This window comes from Erythrolamprus reginae, chromosome 7 (assembly GCF_031021105.1).
Source record: "Erythrolamprus reginae isolate rEryReg1 chromosome 7, rEryReg1.hap1, whole genome shotgun sequence".
Lineage (NCBI taxonomy): Eukaryota > Metazoa > Chordata > Lepidosauria > Squamata > Dipsadidae > Erythrolamprus > Erythrolamprus reginae.
In genome coordinates, this window is record NC_091956.1 from 42,452,593 (window position 1) to 42,473,255 (window position 20,663).

A 20,663-nucleotide genomic window follows, 5' to 3' on the forward strand; every position below is an offset into this window, starting at 1 on the left:
CTTGATGGGTCCAGCCAAAGATACAGCTAGCTAAACTTGTTTTCCACAAAGCCCAGCAATATATATAAATAATCCTTGAGATATAACCATAATGGAACCTGCTCACTATGATTGCATGTCATACCAACCATTGTGAACTGGCTCACTTAACAACCCCCTATCCTTGCTCTCCCCATTGAATTATTAAATTAATATGCAGGTTTTTAAGTGGAGCAGTTTGCCTTAGAGGTGGGGATGGGCCTTGGCAGTCTAGCACAGGCATAGGCCCACCTGCCCCAACCTTCCCAAGGCCTTCCCCATTCCCCAAGATACCCCATGTTCCTTCCCCACTCCCACCACATCCTCCCAAGCCCTTTTGGCCTGATTCCACTCCATATGGCTAAATTCCTCATTTACCCTTTGAAGAGCTCTGAAGCCTTGCACATCACTAGGTCACCTGGCTGCCCAACCAGTGGCGCAATTCCAGAAACATGCTGCAGCACAGTGCAGCTTTACTTTTTTTTTAAAAAAAAAATATTTTTATTGATTTTGTAAATATGGTTACATAAAAAACAAACATAAAACAGTGCACAGTGCATGTGCCCATCACCTGACCGACAAAAGAACCTCCATCACCACCACCACCCATTGCGGGGGGGGCTCGAAAATTTACTAGTTTATATATATATATTTCCTTGGCTCTACTTTGCATTTGTTATTACTGAAAGAGTGATTGGAGTTTATTTTTCACATTTGCATCACAGATTCTACTCAACATATAACCTTTCACCTTATTCCATCGTGCCATCAGCTTCTCCAGTTTGTTTTCATCAAAGTTGTTTAATCTTATTTCCATGATTTCAAAATGTATGTGATCCACCATGTACCAGTACCAGTTCTGTAATGTCCATTTTATAGACTCTTTCCAACCCAATACCACTACCGCTTGAGCACTTTCCAATGCTGCAGTTTTTATTTCTTTAAAATCTCTTAGTTCTCTTTGTTTAATTAAAATCGCTATTTCTTTTGTAATTGTCCAATTAATATTTAACATTTTATTTATTTCATTCTGCACTTCCTTCCAAAATTTCTGAATTTCTACACACTCCCAGAAAATAAGCATGAAAATTCCTTTCTTTTGGCAACCATGCCAACAGTTACCTTTCTCTTTCCCCTGGAAGTGTGCAAGTTGTGCTGGTGTATAATACCATTTGTGTAAGATTTTTCTTCTCATCTCTTTAACTCTTGTGTTTTTAATCTTATGTATATTTTCTACTATTTCTTTCATTTCACTTTCATCTATTTGTAAATCATTTTGCCAGCATCTTGTCAAACCTTTTATTACTTCCTCTTCTGCTTGCAATAACATTCTATATATATTGCTACCATGTTTCCCCGAAAGCCCCACTATGTCTTACTTTCGGGGTATGTCTTATATTGTTAAAGGGGCACTGACAGCTAAAAAAACTGTGTAAAATGTGTTTTTTTAGTGTATATGCATTTTACCTTCTGTGACGGGCGGGGGGGGGAGGTTTCTTTGGAGTAGGGACGTGCCCGAGTAAATTTGCAGAGGCGGCAGTGACAAGTGCAGGGGACGGCGCGGTGACGTATGGAGAGGGGGACAGCGCAGGCGTGGGCAGGAGGCGGCGCTCATTTGGATCAGATGGAGGCGGCAGATGCGGTGACGTATGGAGGGGGGACGTGGGCAGGAGGCAGCGCGCAGCTAGATGAGAGGGAGGGGCACTGACAGCTAAAAAAACTGTGTAAAATGTGTTTTTTTAGTGTATATGCATTTTACCTTCTGTGACGGGCGGGGGGGGGGAGGTTTCTTTGGAGTAGGGACGTGCCCGAGTAAATTTGCAGAGGCAGCAGTGACAAGTGCAGGGGACAGCGCGGCGACGTATGGAGAGGGGGACGGTGCGGACGTGGGCAGGAGGCGGCGCGCAGATAGACGAGAGGGAGGCAGCAATACCCGTGTTTCCCCAAAAGTAAGACATATGTCTTACTTTCGGGGTACGGCTTATATTAGCCGACCCCCCTGAAACCCCCGATACGTCTTACAATCGGGGGTGTCTTACTATCGGGGAAACAGGGTAGCTTGAGCTTTTGTATTATTAATCTTTTCTTTTATTATTTTCTCTAAACAATTTTCTTCTCTCAAGAAAGCTTCTTTATTCTCACTTTTATTTAAATATTTACTTATTGCATTAATCTGCAGCCATTTCTGTTGACCCAGCCACCATTCCAGCCGAGTTCTGCTAACTCTCCCGTCCTTCTCATATAATTGTTCAATTCTCATTATCCCTTTGCTATTTAACTCTTTTATAATTCTGCTTAAGTTAACATCATTACCTGTATTCAATACATGTAACGTTGATAATTTTGAGTTTCTAGTTCCCAATTTCCCCTGCTATTTAAACCATATTTCTAAACCTGCTTTCAGAGGGTCAGTTAAATTATTAATTTCTATTTTACTCCATTTTTTAAATAACTCCTTATTATTTATATTATTAATTTCCTTTTCCAATTTCACCCACTTCTTTTCCCCCCATAACTGTAGTTCCATTAATCTTTCTATTTGAAATGCTTCTCTATATAATTCTAAGCTCGGGCTTCCCTACCCCCCCCCTCTTTCTCGTGGGCAAACAGCCATTTTTTCCTTATTCTAGGCATTTTGTTTCCTTCAATCCAAAAATTTAGTTTACTATCCCATTCTCTCAATTTTGCACCAGGAAAGGTACCTGGTAAAACCTGAAATAAATACATCATTTTTGGTATAATCATCATTTTAAGGGCTCTAATCTTAGCAATTCTTCTCAACCTTTTTTTCCTCCAGTTTTTTATCTGCTTTTGAAGTCTCTTCCATATTGAATTATAATTAACCATCGCAATTTTGTTGGGATTCTTTAACAACCAAACTCCTAAGTATTTCATTTTTTTACATCCTAGTTTCAATCCTGACACTTTTTGTATCTCAATCTGCTCTTTAGGGCCTGTATTTAAACAAATTATCTCTGATTTCTCTATATTAACTGTAAGACCCGACTGGTCTTTAAATTCCTGGAGTAAGATCTTTATTCTTTTCATCATTTCAATTGGGGTTTCAGTCAATACTATAGCATCATCTGCAAAAAGATTTAATTTTAATTCAAGTTTTCCTATTTGGTAACCTCTCCACTCCTTGTCATTTCTAATTTTATTTGCTAAGACCTCAATTGCCAATGCAAATAACATTGGGGATAGTGGGCAACCCTGCTTAGTTCCATTCTGAATTTTAACCTTCTCTGTTCTGTTACCATTTACCCTAATGTAAGCTATATTATCCTTATAAATTGCTTTTATAATTTTACAGAAGCTATCTCCCATATTTAAATCTTTATACAATTGAAACAAGTAATCATGGTTAACTTTATTGAAAGCTTTGTACACATTTAACTTTAAAATACCTAGTTTTCTTTTGGTAGTGGTAGCATGGTGTATCACATTAACAACATTTCTAATTGGTTCATAAATCTTTCTTCCTTTAACAAATCCATATTGGTCTTCTCCAATTATCTTTGGTAAAATATTCTCTATCCTGTTTGCCAATATTTTCATAAATATTTTGTAATCCTGGTTAAGTAAGCTGATAGGGCGATAGGAACCTGGATCCATTAAATCACGATCCGGCTTTGGGATAGTTATAATCTCTGAAATTTTCCATGACTGTGGAATTTCGAAGGTCTGAAAAACATTATTAAACAATTTTTCCAAATGCGGTAATAATTCATTCTTATAAGTCTTATAATATTCACCAGTAAAACCATCTGGGCCTGGGGCTTTAGCAGGTTTCAACCCTTTAATAACTCTAGATATCTCATCATTCGTTATTTTTGCATTTAAGATTTGTCTATCTTCTTCAGTTAATTTCTCATTAACTTCTATAGTTTGCATTATGATATGATCTTTTTTATATAAATTCCCATAAAAGTCTCTCATTATTTTTTCCATTTCAATATTACTACGTTTTATTGCACCTTCCTTATCCTTTAAAGCAGGGATATGGGATTTCTCCTTTCTTTTTTTCAGATAGTGTACCATTTGTTTCATTGATTTGTTCCCCCATCCCATAATTCTCTGTTTTACAATCATCTTCATTTTATTCCATCTCTCTTCCTCAAGAGATTGTAGTTTCTTTTTCTTAGATAATAATAATGTATTCCAGGCTCTATTTCTTGTAATTTTCAGACTCTTGGATTAGGTCTATCTCTTTAATAATCTTTCTCTTTCAACTTCCCAAGATTTCTTAATAAAAGCTTTCAGTGCTAATACAATTACCTCTCATAACAGCCTTGTGTGTATCCCAAACTATTGTTTGCTTAATTTCTCCTGTTTCATTAATACTAAAGAATTCACACAATTTGTAATTTGTAATTTGAGTCTATTTTTTTCACTGGCCGAAACCACAGGGTTATATCTCCAGATCCTTTGTTGTCTACTAGCATCCATTTCAATCACTGCTAACAATGGAGCGTGATCTGATAACCAAATACTTTTAACTTCTGCTCTCTTGAGGTGTACCTCCCCCGTTTTATTCATTAATATAGATTAGATTAGATTAGATTTATTGGATTTATATGCCGCCCCTCTCCGCAAACTCGGAGCGGCTCACAACAACAATAAAACAGTACATAATAACAAATCCAATGCCCACCAATCTAATTACAGTTTAAAATTAATAAATTTATAAAACAATCCCAATGTATATAAAAACAGATCAATCACTCAATGGCAGAACAACATGGGCAAGGGGGAGATGTTTAGTTCCCCCATGCCTGACGGCAGAGGTGGGTCTTAAGGAGTTTACAAAAGGCAGGGAGGGTGGGGGCAATCCTAATCTCAATGCAGCTAAATTTATTATGTCTTGCTGAATAAAATGTATCCCTGTTTGCTGCGTTTTTGTGGAGGTCCAACATATTAATTTTATTTAAGTGTAACTTTTTCTTTTCTCCCCTCCCTGCTATTAATTCCAAATTAAAATCACCTGCTAAGATCACTATGCCTTCCGCAAAATTGTCTAATTTATGCTTTACATTTATTATAAATTGCTTTGTATTTGCATTGGGAGCATAGATTACTGCTAAAGTTGCTACCTTATTATTTATTTTCCCCTTAATGAATAACATTCTGCCATCTTTTTCTCTTTTAATATTAATTAATTGAAATGGTACTCTTTGATTTATCAGAATTGCCACGCCCCTGCTTTTTGCGGTCCCTCTGGACTCATAGACCCGTTGCCAATCACTATTGGTAACTAATTTGTCTGATCTTTTCCTCCCTTTATGAGTTTCTGATAGAAATAAAAAATCAGCTCTACTATCCCTGGCCAGTTTCATGATTCTATAACGTTTTTTCTGTGATGACAGTCCGTTCACATTTAATGACAGTAGAACTCTTTCACCTGCAAAACAGAGCCTGTTGGAAAAGTATTTGTTAATTGTCTTGAACCCCCACCCTAGTGCCCCTTCCCTTGCACCCCCCCCCAAAGGGGAGGCAACGAAAAGAATTTTCGTTATCCAAGAGGCACTCCTGGATTTGCGTTCCACTGGAGAACCACTGGATTTGCGTTCCACTGGAACCACTCCTCCTCATCTACCAAATATCCTGGATCACTGGAGACCTACCGGAAGACTGGAAGCGAGCTGACGTAGTCCCCATCCACAAAAAAGGCAAAAAGACCGACCCAGGTAACTACAGACCAATCAGTCTGACCTCTATACCTGGAAAAATACTGGAGAAAATAATAAAAAAACAACTTACCCACTTCCCAGAAACAAACAAGATCATATCCAATAGCCAGCACGGATTCATCAGAAACAAATCATGCCAAACCAATCTCATATCATTTTTCAACACCATAACTAAGTCAGTTGACCAACGCAACTCAGTGGACCTCATATACTTGGACTTCAGTAAGGCTTTCGATAAAGTCGACCACAATCTCCTAATCCACTAACTAGAAAAAAATGGAGTAGATTACTACACATGTAGATGGATAAACAGTTGGCTGACCAACCGCACCCAACGAGATGTCCTCAACGGCACCAAATCCACATGGAAAAAAGTAGACAGTGGAGTACCACAGGGCTCTGTCCTGGGTCCTGTACTCTTTAACATCTTCATCAACGACCTGGACGAGGGAATAAAAGGGGAACTAATAAAATTTGCAGATGACACCAAGCTGGCGGGGGTAGCCAACACCCTTGAGGACAGGCTCAGAGTACAAGAAGACCTAGACAGACTATCACAGTGGGCCCATACCAACAAAATGAGGTTCAACACCGACAAATGCAGAGTCCTCCACCTCGGCAAAAAGAACCCTAGACATACATACAGCCTGGGAGATACCCCACTCAGCAGTAGTGACTGTGAAAGAGATCTTGGAGTCTTGGTGGACAATCAACTAAACATGAGTCAGCAATGTGCAGCAGCAGCCAAAAAATCCAACTCAATCCTAAGCTGCATCAACAGAGGAATACGCTCCAAGACCAGGGAAGTACTAATACCACTCTACTATGCCCTGGTCAGACCCCACCTGGAATACTGCATCCAATTTTGGTCACCTCACTACAAAAAAGACACCGAAACTCTGGAGAAGGTGCAAAAAAGAGCAACCAAAATGATTAGGGAACTCGAAACCAAGACTTACGAAGAGAGATTGAGAGAACTGGGCATGGACAGCCTAGAAAAAATAAGGTCTAGAGAGGACATGATAGCAGTTTACAGATACTTGAGGGGTTGCCACGGTGAGGAGGGGATCTCTTTATTCCCCAGGGCACCAGAGGGCCGGACGAGGAACAATGGTTGGAAGCTGACCAAGGAGAGATTCAACCTGGAAATAAGGAAGAACTTCCTGACGGTCAGAGCGATCAACCAATGGAACTGCCTGCCAGGGGAGGTGGTGAACTCCCCAACTCTGGACACCTTCAAGAGGAGATTGGACTTCCATTTGGCTGGGGTGCTGTAGGGTTTCCTGCTCAGGCAGGGGGTTGGACTCGATGACCTAACGGTCCCTTTCAACTCTATTAATTAAAAAAAAAAAAACCCTCCCCCACCTTTCCCCTTTAAAAGCAATAAAGGAAATCCCCTCCTCCTTCCCTCTTTATCCCTTGTTAGTTAGCATAAGATACACAAAGAAGATAGTTAGTTGAGAACAATAATACCATGTTAACAGATCAGTTCAGTTCATTATTTCTTCTTTTGACGCGTAATTCTAGGTTCTTCTTTTTTTTTCTCTTTCCTGGAGTAATGCAAGCTCCTTTTGTAAGGCTGCAATTTTTTCATCTTTTTCTTTATCTGCTGTGCGAGTTGGCTGAGCTGTAAACAAATCATCTTCTCCTCTTCCATCTTCTGCTGCTGGTTTCTCCTTCCCTGCTGATGCCTGGAGATTTACATCCGAATCAATCCCCAGCTGTTGGAGCAGTTTCTCCCCCTCATCCAAGGATCTTGCCTGGAGACTTTGGAATCTTTAAAAACAATTATTATAGCAGGAAATTTCCAGGTGAAACGGACTCCGTTTTGATATAATTGACTCGTGAGAAGTCTCATTTGATTTCTCGCCTGAAGCGTCTCTGCAGACAAGTCTTTTAAAACGCGTATTGGAGTGCCTTTATAATGTAAATTATAAATTAAGATTTTAAGGAATTTTGATTGAAGTATAAATATTTCTCTTTGACGGTTTACTATTTCTCAAATAACATAAGGAAACACCCCCATTGATATATTTATACTGTGATTACTATAAAATTTGATTGAACTTCGCAGCTGGGGGAAACTAATCACAAAACCTAAAAGTATTGAATGTAACTGAAGCTAAGCTATTGTACTCTCTTCCAATAGCTTAACATATCTGTGTACAGTGCTATCTACACTTATTTGCTCTGCCTGATAAAAAACTGCATTCATACCTTTCTTCTATCACTTACCCTTCTATTTCTAAAGGCCAATTGATTTGAGGATCCTTAATATAAAGTATTTGAATTGCTATTTGTATATCTGAATACTTAACACACTAATTAAGCATTTTCTTCTTATCTAACTCTGGAACGGACTATTAGAGATCTATATAAGTGGGCCAGCGGGTGGAATATCGCCAAAATGACGAGTCTATCTAACCTGTCTAGATTGGGATCTGGGAAGCGATCAATTAATCAATCTACTTCAGCCATACCCAGCCCCTCTTCTCAGAGATCGCTGGATGATATGCTGCCCAGAGAAAGGTCTAATTCATACAAAGACCTTCAATCCATGTTGCTCCAAATGCAGGAGTTAATGCTTAAGAACCATGAAGATATTAAAAAAGAAATAGGTGAAGTGAGAAACGATACATCCGAGTTAAAAGAAAAGATGCAAAATATGGAGAAAAGGCATGAGGCTTTTGAACAACAGATGTTAAAACAAGAACAAAAAATTCAGGATCTGGAAAACAGGATTGACCAGGATCATAAACAAATGGAAGATCTAACTGAAAAATTAGTCCATGCCAATAAAGAATTAGAAAACACTGTAATTCAACTTGAGAGCGAAAAAGCTAACCACTTCCTTAGATTTCAAAACCTCAGGGAGGAGAAAAGTGAGGATCTACCAGACATTATGGCCGACATTCTTTCAAAGGCGTTAGGCATTGAAAAGGACACAATGCTAAACGAAATAGACGAAGTCTACAGGATCAATACTAACTACGCCAGACGCCATAACCTCCCTAAGGAAGTCCACATTAAACTTGTAAAAAAATCAGTCAGAGACGAAATTCTACATAGAGCACGGGAAGACCCCATAGACTACAAAGGGAGACAACTGGTTATTCTAAAACAAGTCCCGAAGCATGTCAGAGACCTACATGGGCCATACACTTTCTTATCAGCTAAATTGACCAGACACAGCATTAACTTTAGATGGCTTGTCCCAGAGGGAATGCTTGTGACCTGGCAAGAGAGAAAGATTAAAATAGATTCGGTCAATAAAGCTGAGGAATTTTTTGAAAAACATTTTACAAATGATCGGACGACCGAAATAACAAACAATAAAGAAACCAGGACTACTATAGCAATTAGTGAACAGCCAGTGGATCAGATTCCAAATAGACCGGAAGAAACACTGGCAATCGATAATATAAATATGGGAAATAATGGCTACGCAGGCTTACCAAAAGAGACTAGAAGTACTAGGGCAACTAGACCAAAGTACAGATAACCAAAACTTAACACAAAATCCGTCTAGCAGGGGAATTGAGCTATACTCAATTAACATAAATGGACTGAACGCGCCAAAAAAAAGAAATCAAATTTTAAATTAAATTGCTAAATTAAACTTAGATATTATTGCAATGCAAGAAGTGCATATTAAAAACAAATTTGAACATCTTCTTAATAGAAATAAACTTGGGAACCTGTTTACATCTCTAGCGTCCGAAAAAAAGAGAGGTGTAATTTGTTATATTAATCCCAACATTCAAGCTAAACTGAAATATAAAGATAGAGAAGGTAGAGTTTTGATATTAGAACTACAAAAAGAATTAGAAACAATAACCTTAATTAATATCTACGCCCCGAATGAAGGCCAAGAAAGATTTTATAAAAAACTACTTAATACCATAAAAGAATATGCTACGGACAATATTTGCTTATTGGGGGATTTTAACGGAATAATCGATAAGGAACTGGACTATAATAACGATAAAAGGAATAAGCACAAGAAAAAAATATTACCTAAAGCCTTTTTTGACTTAATTAAAGAATTAAAACTTAAAGACAGTTGGAGAGACAGAAATCCTAACCTCAAAAAATTCACTTTCTATTCAGATAGGCACCAATCTTGGTCAAGACTGGATATGGTCTGGACCACAATAGAACTCAATACCAAATTTCAATCTGTAGAGATAGAACCCAACCTTATTTCAGACCACAATGCGCTAAAAGTAATATGGAAAGGAAATAAACAATGTCCTAGATGGACGCTTCAAAAATCTATACTTAACCAGGAAAGTTTTAAACAGAAGTTACAAACAGAAATGAAATTTTTATTTCAAGAAAACATTAAAGAACACACTAGCCTTCAAAATGTATGGGATACAGCCAAAGCCGTAACCAGAGGAATAGCTATTTCGTATATGGCCAAAGAACACAAAGTAAAAAAACAGAAACTGATTAAACTTGAAGAAGAATATAGATCTTTAGAAGAAAACCTACAAAAATATCCCCCCAAAAAAGAACTCAAACAAAAAATGTCACAAATAAAACACGAGTTAAATTTAATAGATCAACAAAACCTAGCACAACAAATTAAAAGCTGTAGTCAATATAACTTTGAAAATGCCAACAAACCTAGCAAATGGTTAGCTAATAAACTCAAAAAACAAAAAGAAAAGAAACTCATAAACTGCCTCAAGACAACAAATGGGGAAATATGCCATGACCTGGAGAGGAAAAAACAGATTGCTAGGGAATTTTACAGTAAACTCTATGATAACCCTGAAAATATTGCTAACATTGAACATGACCAAAAAATACTAGAAATCTTAGAACAGGCTAACCTCCCCAAAGTACCCCAGGAAGTGATAGATACAATAAACAAACCAATTACTGACATAGAATTAAAAGAAGCAATTAAAGGGCAGAAAAATAACAAAGCCCCGGGCCCTGACGGCCTCCCACCCGAATTTTATAAAGACCTCCCCAAAGAAATGGAAAAGGCCCTGCTAGAAACTTTAAACGAAGCCCTAGATAGAGGCATAATTCCAACATCCTGGACTGAAGCAAACCTAGCGCTAATATTAAAAAAAGATACAGACCCTACAGACATAGCTAATTACCGCCCTATCTCTCTTCTAAACGCCGATTATAAGATTTTTAGCTCCATCCTAGCTAGCAGAATTAAAGGATTCCTAAACCAATTCATACATTCGGATCAAAACGGCTTCCTCCCCGGGAGACAGTTAAAGAATAATATCAGAATAGTATTGGACACCCTGGAATACTACGAAGCCCATAGTGAAAAACAAGTGGCATTAATCTTTCTTGATGCTCAGAAGGCTTTTGATAACGTGTCCTGGAAATTTATATTCAAACAACTTGAATATATGGAATTTGGCCCTAAATTCATAAACGCAATAAAAGCCATCTATACAGACCAATCAGCATATATCATCCTCAATGGAGATATATTGACAAAAATCTCCCTTCACAAAGGAACGAGACAAGGTTGTCCACTGTCCCCACTACTGTTTATCCTAACATTAGAAGTTCTAACTAGAATCATTAGAAAAAAGGAGGATATAAAAGGGCTAAAATGCAAAAATGAAACTTATAAGCTACAAGCTTTCGCGGACGACCTGGTATTTATCATTGAAGAACCTTTAGCATCAGGACCTAAACTACTGGCCGTCCTAGAAGAATATGGCACAGCAGCAGGTCTTAAAATAAACAAAACTAAAACTCAAATTTTAACCAAAAATATGAGAGAACCGCAGAAAGCTATCTTAACAGCCAAACTTGATATCCAAATAGTTAAAAAAATCAAATATCTAGGCATTAATTTGACAAATAAAGTGTCCAGTTTAAAAGAAAACAACTACAATAAACTAATAGATAAAATACAACTCGACTTGTTGAAATGGAAAAATTTACAACTCTCCTTACTTGGGAGGATCGCGGCTATAAAACTTAGCATTTTGCCCAAAATATTGTTCCTATTTCAAACAATCCCAATCATAGTTCCCTCTAAGCTGAGCAGTGAGCAATGGCTCACTTAAAAATCATCATCAACTCAGAGTTTTTCAAACCTGCCCAGAAGCCGAGAGGGAAAGAGTGAGAGGGAAAGAGTGCCGCCCAGTCCCAAAGGGACTGCCACTCAGACACTATACTTTTCTGCCCACCCCCCAAAAAGATTAGAGGGAACACTGATCCCAATTCAATTGAAACAAGAATTCTTTATAAAATTGAACAAAATTACTAGTAACTTCATTTGGCAGAACAAGCGTCCTCGAATTCGGCTAAAGTACCTACAGGATAGGAAAGATGAAGAAGGTCTGGCTCTCCCAATTTGGAAAGACTACTATATTGCCGCTTCACTAACATGGATGAGAGAATGGATGAGCCTAGCTAACACCAGATTACTTAACTTAGAAGGTCACAACCTTCACTTAGGATGGCACTACTATCTTTGGGATGAGAAGCCAAGGACCCATAAATATTTTACTAACCATCTGATTAGGAAATCTTTAATACTTACCTGGAAAAAAATTAAGTTTAAACTTTACAAAGGAATCCCTACATGGTATGTCCCATTAGAAGCATATGTGCATCCTAATTTCCATAAAAAAAACAATATAATAAGGTACAAGGATATATTAAATTCTAACGGGGAAATTAGATCAAGAATAGAATTGGAAAATTTAGGTCAAAAAACGGAGTGGTGGGAATACTTACAGATACAAACTAAATTTAACAAGGACAAAAGTAACCCTGGAATAATAAAAAATGCACTGTTAGACAAACTGTGTATAGAAGCCCAAGAACAATTAATTAAAAAATTCTATTGCTACCTAAACTATAATGAATTGGATAATATTAACACAAAAATCAATGTAAAACAATGGAATATGGATTTCAAAAAAGAAATTAAGGAAGAGGAGTGGCAAACACTCTGGAGCAGAAATTATAAATTGACTATTGCCACATCCTATAAAGAGAACTTAGTTAAAATGTTTTACAGGTGGCATATTACTCCGATTAAATTAACAAAACTAAATAATAAACTTTCACCTTATTGTTGGAAATGTCACCAAGAAATAGGCACCTATTTTCATTTATGGTGGCAATGCTCAAAAGCTAAAACCTATTGGAATAAAATTGGAACTTGGATTGACGAAATACTTAAAATAACAATAGAAAAAACCCCTGAATGTTTTCTTTTGGGCATTATTAGACAAAAATTACCTAAATCCCAAATTCAATTAATTGTCCACTTAACAACAGCAGCCAGACTAACCTTTGCGCAGTGGTGGAAGAATGAGGAGACACCTCCGAATGATGCAATAACAAAAAAAATTACATACTGCGCAGAGATGATGAAATTAACTATAATAGTAAGAAACGAAACAGTGGATACATTCAATAACTGTTGGGATCCTTTTTATAATTGGATAGGAAAAAAGAGTGAGAATAACACGCCATAAGAATGATATGTTAGATATAAGCACGACCAGTTACAAATCTGGTATATAGCTATTTTATATTTAATATAATATCAAGAGAATTTATATATATATTGACAGTATCTTTACTATTGCTTTCTAAAATCTCTTTAACTGGATTAACTCAACACCTGCACTAACCAATCTTGATAAATAAACCGAACCATGGTAACAAGCTAATGAAATAAGAAACAGTTCTCGTTCTCAATACAGTTCCCCCGGACACTCGCCAACCTTTTACCCTTTTTATCTTTTCTACGTTCTCTGTCCTTTCTATCTTTTTCCCTCTTTCTCTCTACCTTCTCCCTATCTACTTTTTCCCCTCTCTTTTTCTAGTTCACAATTTGTATCTTGTCAATCGATACGCCATTCGATCGTTCTCAATTGTTACGATCATTGTTTTATGTTTTGTATATTATGTTATATTTTGTATTATTTGTATAATAAATTTTTTTAAAAATTAAAAAAATATATATATATAATGTAAATTTGGAATTTGCTTTAATTCTCTGTAAATTTCTGCTGCCCTCCTTTCCGAAATGAATCTTACAATAATATCCTTTTGATTTCCTTGACTCCGAGGGCCAAATACCCAGTGTGCTCTCTCATATTCACATTTAATGTTATTTTCACCAAACCATTGATGGATTGCTTGGATGAGACGTTTACCCTCAACAAAATCTTGCTTGAAGCCCCTCAAACGCAGATTAGATCTCCTTTGTCTGTCTTCTAAGTTATTTATGTGTGACTCCTGGCGAACTTTCCCCTCCTCCAGTTTCACAATTCTCAGATCTTGTGCTTTCGACTGCTCTTTTAAATCTGTTACACCAGCACTGACGGCAGTTATTGCCTTTTGCATCTCTTTGAGTTGCTGCCCCATATTTGCAAATGCCGTTAACAGTGAGTCCATTTCCCCCCCCAAATCCGGAGTAGTCGCCATTTTTCCTTTGTTCTCTATTTTCCCCTACTCACATTTAAAACAGCAGCTTGCTTCTTTTTTGTAATGTTTTCAAAAACTCCGTTTAGTTCTCTTCCTCTCAATCCGCTTTCCACCAAGCCAGAGAGGGTTGTCAGGGGTTAACTTTCACTTTTCTTAATTCACATTAGGGAGTTCTCTGTAGAGGCGTCTATCTCTTTCGACGCATGCACAAATCCCCCACACAGTGCAACTTTACTAAATCAGCAAAATGGAATGAGTTGTCTCTGGACTGGGTGGTGGTGGCCCAAAAATGGCTGCCATTTTGCCCATGCCTGCTTGTGGATGGGTATAAAATGGCAGTTATGAGACAAACTTCCTCATAGCTGCCATTTCGGGGCAAGCCAGGGGAAGAAGGGATCGCTGCTTGAAAGTGATCATCTGTTCCGGCCCCATGAGCTCAACCAGGGGTGCTAGTGTCGAGTGTAATTTGGGCCCTGGGCTCAAGCTGCTGCTACTCAATGCCAGGTCAATGGTAAATTAAGCTCTCTTCATCCGGGATTTGATCCTGGATGAGGAGGCTGACCTGGTTTTTGTGACTGAAACCTGGCTGGGCCTGGAGGGAGGAGTCCCTCTCTCTGAAATTTGCCCAGTCGGGTTTCAGGTAAGGCATCAGCCTCGACCCCAGGGAAGGGGAGGAAGAGTAGCTATTATAGCCAGGGAGTCACGTTGCCTATGCAGACTCATTGTTCCCGAGATTGCGGGTTGTGAGTCCCTCCTGGTGAAGTTGGACTTAAGGGTTCAGGTGGGCTTGTTGCTCATATACCTGCCTCCCAGCTGCATGTCAACAGCCCTGCCTGTGCTGCTCGAGGAAGTAGCTGGGTTGGCGGTGGAGTTCCCTGGGCTTATTGTCCTGGGGGACTTCAATCTGCCTTCACTCGGTGGATCCTCTGGGTCAGCACAGGAGTTCATGGCCACCATGACAGCCATGGACCTGACTCAAGTAGTTCAGGGTCCGACTCACGAGGGGGGGCATGCATCTGACATGATATTTCTCTTGGAGCAATTGAGTAATGGTCTGAGACTAAGAGGCTTATATGTCTTGCCTTTGTCATGGTCAGACCATTTCCTGCTATGGCTCGACTTCATGGCTCCAATCCTCCCCGGCAGGGAGGTGGAACTGATTAGGTGGTTCTGCTCCAGACGCCTAATGGACCCAGAGGGCTTTCAGTGGGCACTTGGGGTTCTACCAGATTCACTTGTCCACAGTTTGGCAGAGTCTCTTGCCGTGGCCTGGAACAAGGCTGCGACGGAGGCACTAGATCCCGGAGAGCTCCTTGGTTCACCAAGGAACTCAAGGAGTTGAAACGCCAGAAGAGACATCTAAAGAAGCAGTGGAGGAAAAGTAAATCTGAATCCGATCAAACACTTGTAAGAGCTCATATTAAGACTTACAAAGTGGCACTCAAGGCAGCAAGATGCGTGTATCATGTCGCCTTGATTGCATCAGTGGAATCTCGCCCGGCCGCTCTGTTTAGGGTGACTCGCTCCCTTCTTAACCAGGGGGGAGCTGGGGAGCCCTTGCAGTGTAGTGCCGAGGATTTTAACACATTTTTCGCTGATAAAATCGCTCAAATCCGGACGGACCTTGACTTCGATTGGAGTCAGTTGAGGTGACCGGGGCCCGCCTTTGTCCACCTGTCTGGGAGGAGTTTGACTTGGTGACACCTGATGAAGTGGACAAGGCCATTGGAGCTGCGAGCCACCTATTTACTGGATCCATGTCCCTCTTGGTTGGTTTCAGCCAGCAGAGAGGTGACACGGAGCTGGGTCCAGGAGATTATCTACGCTTCTTTGGGGAGGGGGTCCTTCCCGGCTCCCTACAAGGAGGCATTTGTGTACCCCCTCCTCAAGAAGCCTTCCCTGGACCCTTAATAACTATCATCCAGTTTCCAACCTTCCCTTTATGGTCCTTGGAAGACGTCGATTATCTAGGCCCTCAACAGTCAGGATTCAGGCCCAGCTACAGCACGGAAACTGCTTTGGTGGCGCTGATGGGTGATCTCTGGCAGGCCTGGAACAGGGGTTTGTCCTCTGTCCTGGTGCTTCTTGACCTTTCAGCGGTTTTCGATACCATTGACCATGGTATCCTTCTGCGCCAGTTGGAGATGTTGGGAGTGGGAGGCACTGTTCTTCAGTGGTTCTCCTGCTACCTCTCTGGTCGGTCGCAGTCAGTGTTGGGGGATAGAGGTCGACCTCTAGGTCTCTCCCTTGTGGAGTGTCTCAGGGGTCGGTCCTCTCCCCTTTACTATTTAATATCTACATGAAACCGCTGGGTGAGATCATCCAAGGGAATGGGGTGAGGTATCATCAATATGCTGATGATACCCAGTTGTACATCTCCACCCCATGTCCAGTCGGTGAAGCAATGGAAGTGATGTGCCAGTGCCTGGAGGCTGTTAGGGTCTGGATGGGTGTCAACAGGCTCAAACTCAACCCTGTGGGTTCTGTCTCCCAAGGACAATTCCAGCTGTCCATCCATCAGCCTGGGGGGGAACTACTGCCCCCCTCGGAGAGGGTTCACAACTCACATACAGCTAACATTAGAACACCAACTTTCACTTGTGGCGAGGAGGGCGTTTGCACTGGTTCGCCTGGTGCACCAGTTGCAACCATATTTGGACAGGGCGCCATTGCTCACAGTTGCTCATGCCCTCATCACCTCGAGGTTCAATGACTGCAACGCTCTCTACATGGGGCTACCTTTGAATGTTCGGAAACTCCAGATCGTGCAGAATGCGGCCGCGAGAGCTATTGTGGGGCTACCTAGATTTGACCACATCTCTCCAACACTCTGCAGCCTGAACTGGCTGCCGATCAGTTTCCAGTCACAATTCAAAGTGTTGGTAATGACCTATAAAGCCCTACATGGCATCGGACCAGAATACCTTCGGAACCGCCTTCTGCCGCACGAATCCCAGTGACCGATAAGGTCCCATAGAGTTGGCCTTCTCCGGGTCCCGTCGACTAAACAATGTCATCTGGCGGGCCCTAGGGGAAGAGCCTTCTCTGTGGCGGCCCCAGCCCTCTGGAATCAACTCCCCCCAGAGATTAGAACTGCCCCCACCCTCCTTGCCTTTCATAAGTTGCTAAAGACCCACCTATGTCGCCCAGCATGGGGGAATTGAGATTCTCCAGGCTTATATAGTTTACGCATGGTATGATTGTGTTGTATGGTTTTAATGTTGGGTTTTAGATGTTTTTAATATTAGATTTGTTACACTGTTATTATTTTGTTTCGAGCCGCTCTGAGTCTACAGAGAGGGGAGGCATAGAAATCTAATAAATTATTATTAGTTATTATTATTATTAAACTGTTTTGTTTTCTTAATGAGGTTTCACAGTACTGCAGATAATTGCAGAATGGAATCATGCAGCCGAGCAACAAACTGATTTGTTTCAGTACTATGGAAGGCTCTGGAACTTTTCAAAAGATAAGTGAAGATGAGTGTGTAGGATGTAGTAGGATGGGAATCAGGCCTACAGCTGGTGGAGAGCCATTGGTCAGAGGAAAATGCTTGCAGGGCAGGGAGTAGGACAAAGATAGAGAGGGAGGCACTGCAGTATTTCTGTGGTCAGTTGTATTGGCAAATAAATGTGTGTCCTGCAGCAGCTGTAACTTCACGTTGGGTCTTAAATAGCAGACTCCAGACAGTGGCAATGTTCAGAGACTGTAAGATTTGTATTTCAAAATATTATCCATATGTTTCTTGGAAGTTTAGTAAGAAATACACAGCCACGTTTAAATAGTTGCTTTCTGGCTGAGGCTATTTAGATCTTTAGATGAGGGAAGCTACTTGAGAAGCAGATTGATGTTAATTTTATGAACTAGTTATTTGTTATCTATTTAGCGGAATGCTATAATATTTCTAATCACAGAGCATAAATCCTTTAGGATTCAACTGCGACCATCTTCCCCAATCTGGCACCCTCCAGTTTAGCCTGCCCTCTATTGGTTGCAGCAATGGAACCGAGATCCTTATCATTCAGAGGATCCCAGATGGGAAGCAGCTGGTTTGGAAACAGACTGAACGTGGGGATTAGGATTTAAATAGCAAAGCATAGTTAAGGGGTTTCTGCAACGCCGCACAGTAAAAGTACTATTTTTTTGTTGTCAGTCATGGAATGAACCTAGAGGTGGAGCTCTTGAGGTTGCGAGTTCGATCTTAGATAGGGTCTCCTGCTTAGGCAGGCGGTTGGACTAGATGACTTGCAAGGGTCCCTTCCAACTTTGTTAATCTGTTAAAGCGAGTTTTTCGGGCGCAGATGTGCTTTTCGCCCATGTGATCGCCAACAGTGCTTTTACATCCTGCTAGCCTAGAATGTAATACTCAGACTCGTTACTCGCGCACCCCGAGAATGGCGTTCTCCAAAGACAGCGTTCCACTCAAGCTGCAATAACACGGAACTGCAGCTTCGGACGCTGCAGGGATGCAAGCCAGCACAAAGCCACAACCCTGGGCCACGCGGCCGAACGCGAACGTCACATGTCCACCGACCGAGACTGTTGTACCTACCGCATAAAGCGCGCAGGGCGGAAGAGCGGACAGGGAAAAGGCCAGGAGGAGGCGGTCTTGGCGAGTGGGCGAGGTGATCACGTGACCGAAACGCGGCTAATGCTGGCTAAACCTTGGATCATTTAGTCGCCCGGGTTGCGTCTCTAATCTGCTTCCTGGAAAGCGAAGAGAGTCGGTTGGAAGCCTTAAAGTCCCTCTTCTCTTCGAAAAAGGTCTCTAGGCCGTGAGTTCTTTAACCCAGAATGGGCGGTCCTTATCCTGAAAGAGGCGTGGTCATCATTTGAGAGACTTCCCTGACTGACATCTCTTCAGTACCGTCGTCTTTTTAGTTGGCGTTTAGCGATGCCCACAATGTGGCAGTAGCAATTGTTTTGTTCGCCTTGTGTTGAACTGATACTAGATTTTTTAAAATTGTCTTTTGGTGGAATTAGTAATTGTTTTACTTATTGACAGTGTTCAAGTGCTTCTCGGGTGGTTAAATGCTGTTATTTATGGTTATAAGGTTAATGTATGATAGACGATTGTAATGAATTATTTATTAGATTTATATTACACCTTTTCTTCTCCATCTTATTTTCCACACCATGAAAGCCCAAAGGCATCTACTAAGTGTTTAGGTCCAAGGATGGTGTAGAACATGAATCTCCTTAATGCAGTCCAATGGACTGACCATTACACCCCAAATTTGGTGGGGGGGGGGTAGGGTCTTTAAAAATCTATAAACCTAATCCCATCCACTTTTTTAAAAATGGGCATGCCATGCAATCCCACTGAGGTCTTCAAGCAGGCAAAAGTTCCATTTGGCAACATTTGTAAATGAAGCCTTATTTAAAAACGTATTCGCATCATGGTGCATCAAGCTATCAATTAAAATAAAGGGAAAGGTTTCTTTTAAAAATATATATGTAGTTTTCTCATTATTAAAATATTGTAAGATTTTGTTCTAACAATTCTGTTAAAAATACATGGTAAAGCATTCTCATTTGATTCAGAAAAGATTTTTAAACAATTGTTTATTAAATAAGTAATAATGGCCTATTAAATTTTTAAAGTTGTTAAATGCAAACAGTAATCCCTAAAGAGTGGATTTAAAATAAACACATTTTAGAAAGCTTGAACAACTTGCTGACCTTTTCCAAGCACAGACTATAGAAATCAGAATGATACAGTTAAAGAATTGTCACTACAGTTGATACAGTTTCAGAATATGTCAAAAAATATATTCTGTTAATTAATTATATGGTGCTGTGATTTAATAAGATGTTGTATAAATTACTGTCAACTTGGGGGGGGTCTTTGCCATCAATTTATTAAACAATATGGATGAAAAGAAATTTTCATCAAAAAAAGAAACAGAAGCAAGATAACTTCAGGGAATTGATTCATTTGTGCTGGAAAGGGACATTGTTAATAATGCTGTGGGAATAAAATAGAACAGAATAGAATTGAATTCTTTATTGGCCAAGTGTGATTGGACACACAAGGAATTTGTCTTTGGTGCATATGCTCTCAGTGGGCATAAAAAGACAAGATACATGTCAAAAATTATCAGGTACAACACTTAATTATTGTCATAAGGTACAAATAAATAATCGGGAAACAATCATTAATATAAATTGTAATGATACAAGCAACAAGTTACAGTCCTGCAGTCATAAGTAGGAGGAGATGGGTGGTAGGAACAATGAGAAGACTAATAGTAATGCAGCCTTAATAAATAGTTTGACAGTGGTGAGGGAATTATTTGTTTATCAGAGTGATAGCGTTCGGAGGAAAACTATTCTTGTGTCTAGTTGTCTTGGTGTGCAGTACTCTGTAGCATCGGTTTGAGGGTAGTAATTACAAGGGTCAGTAAATATTTTCACGGCCCTCTTTTTTTTGGGTTAGGTTTTTTTTATTTTTCTCCACTCAAAAAATGTACAATGTCATATACCTTCAATCTGCATTACAGTACAATAAT

At 39.9% G+C, this 20,663-nt stretch overlaps 1 protein-coding gene across 2 annotated transcripts in view; it reads right to left on the reverse strand.

The window, feature by feature from the left end:
- CBR4 (carbonyl reductase 4) overlaps nucleotides 1-18,954 on the reverse strand; it is a 101,352-nt gene extending 82,398 nt beyond the window's left edge. For both annotated transcript variants that reach the window (XM_070757402.1, XM_070757401.1), the window contains exon 1: nucleotides 18,704-18,954. The gene's annotated coding sequence lies outside the window, so the exon portion shown is untranslated. The remainder of the gene's footprint in view (nucleotides 1-18,703) is intronic.
- Between the last annotated feature and the right edge of the window lie 1,709 nt (nucleotides 18,955-20,663).